General features: G+C 40.0%; 1 protein-coding gene across 1 annotated transcript in view; it reads right to left on the reverse strand.

The window, feature by feature from the left end:
- Positions 1–2,500, reverse strand: part of LOC134454832 (neurobeachin-like) — a 716,394-nt gene that overhangs the window by 603,335 nt on the left and 110,559 nt on the right. The gene's annotated exons all lie outside the window — the stretch shown is intronic.

A 2,500-nucleotide genomic window follows, 5' to 3' on the forward strand; every position in this document is an offset into this window, starting at 1 on the left:
GAGGAGAAGAGAAGACATGGGCAGAAGAAGAGAAGGGACGGAGGAGAAGAGAAGAGATGGACAGAAGAAGAGAAGGGACGGAGAGAGAGAGACATTGGATAAAATCAGGGCCACTGGGAGGGTATAGCAGAAGAGATGGAGGGAATGGAGGGATGAGGGGCAGTGAAGGAGAGAGAAAGAAGGGAGGGATAGAGAGATTAAGGGAAGACAGAGAGATGAGATGGAGGAGAGATGAGGCATGGACAGGTAGAATGAGTAATGGCACAGAGAGAGGGGGATAGTGGGATGGAGAGAGGGAACCAGGGAATGGAGAGGAGGAGTGAAGGTGGAAGAATAAAAGGATATACAGTCCCAAGAAAAAGTTTCTACACCCTTTGAAATTTCTTACCTTTCTGTTAAAATTGGTCATAAAACATGGTCTTATCTTCCCGGAAATCCCAAGAAGGAACAACCAGAGTCTGCTTTAACTAATTCAACCCCAACATTTACAAGTTTTCATATTTTCATTGGCCATAAGATGTAAACATTCACAGGACAGCAAGGCATAAGTAAGTACGCCCTAGCATTCAATAGGTTTTAACCCTAAATTAGTCACAATAACCTCAACCAGATGTTTCCTGTAGTTGCAGATCAGATTAACAAAACAATCTGGATGTATCTGGTCTCCCTCTTCTTTAGAAAACTGCCTCTCGTCAGCAAGGTTTGTGGGATGTCTGGAGTGCATAGCTTTCTTGACTTCATGCCATATAATCTCAATTGTTTTTTGTCAGGGCTTTGACTGGGCTATTCCAGAATGTGTATTTCATTATTATAAAGCCATTCTAAAGTCGATTTGCTTCTAAAGTATGGGTTGTTGTCACATTTCAGGACCCATACTCTTGTGTGCTTCAACTGTTTGACAGACTATCTCACTGTTTTCAGTAAAATATCTCGATAAACTTCTGAGTTCATTGTTCCACTGATAATAGCAAACTGAAAAGGGCCTGAGGCAGCAAGGTAGCCGCATATAATGATGCTCCTGCCACCATACTCAAAGGTGGAGATGATGTTTTGGTGAAGGTGTGGTTCTCCAGTTCTCCTCCAAACATGACATTGTGTGTTCCCCTGAACAATTCAACTTTGGTTTCAACGTTGGTCTACAGAATATTTTGCAGTAATTCTATGAAGCATATAAATGCTTTTTCGCAAACCTCAAAGGTGCAGCAATATTTTTTTTGGTCAGAAACCCCATTAATTTTAGATTGGCAGAATTAATCCCATTTTTAGCTATTCTTGGTTACATCTCCTCTTCTGAGTATGGTGGCGGGAGCATCATTATATGCGGCTTCCTTGCTGCCTCAGGCCCTTGACAGTTTGCTATTATCAGTGGAACAATGAACTCAAATTTATTGTGATATTTTACAGCAAAAACGTGAGGAAGTCTGTCACACAGTTGAAACACACAAGAGTATGGGTCCTGAAATGTGACAACAACCCATACTTTAGAAGCAAATCGACTTTAGAATGGCTTCATAATAATGAAATACACATTCTGAAATAGCCCAGTCAAAGCCCTGACAAAAACAATTGAGATTATATGGCATGAAGTCAAGAAAGCTATGCACTCCAGACATCCCACAAACCTTGCTGACGAGAGGCAGTTCTCTAAAGAAGAGGGAGACAAGATACAAACAGATTGTTTTGTTAATCTGATCTGCAACTACAGGACAAGTCTGGTTGATGATATTGCAACTAACTGAGGGTTAAAACCTACTTAATGCAAGGGTGTACTTACTTATGCCCTGCTCTCCTGTGAATGTTATGGCCTTATGACCAATACAAATATGATAACATGTAAATGTTTGGGTGAAATTAATTAAAGCAGACTCTGGTTGTTCCCTCTTGAGATTTCCGGGAAGATCAGACCATGTTTTATGATCAATTTTCACAGAAATGTAAGAAATTTCAAAGGGTGTACAAACTTTTTCCTGGGACTGTAGAGATTAAGGGAAGAGAAAGAGATGAGATGAGATGGAAGAAAGACACAAGAGGCATGGATGGGAAGAATGAGTACCACACAAAGGAATAGAATGAGAGGAAGAGGAAAGAAGTTGGAGGTGATTGAGGCATGGATAGGCAGAATGGACAACTTATTCCGGTTCATGATGAGATTTAAGACAATTTTGTTAAAACTGTTAGTATGTTAGAGCCAAATGAACACATTCTAATGCAAGATGAGGGTCTTAGCGGAACTTCGTTTTTTATAGGCTGATGGCACCTTTCTTAGGAACTCAGCAGTCTTTTTTGCAAGTGCTTTGGGCATCAATGGGTTAACACATTTCTTCTGAAATGTCATGAATGAAAAATATGAAATGAAGGAAAACGTATTATGTCTGTAAAAAAAGATTGATTCTCACTTTAGAAAAACATTGTAGTGAAAATTGTTCCTGAGGTATGCAGCCGGAGTGTTTTTTGATTTTGTTCCAACATGGGCACACATACACAGACACAAACATTAACA

The sequence above is a fragment of the Engraulis encrasicolus genome, chromosome 8 (genome assembly GCF_034702125.1).
Source record: "Engraulis encrasicolus isolate BLACKSEA-1 chromosome 8, IST_EnEncr_1.0, whole genome shotgun sequence".
NCBI lineage: Eukaryota > Metazoa > Chordata > Actinopteri > Clupeiformes > Engraulidae > Engraulis > Engraulis encrasicolus.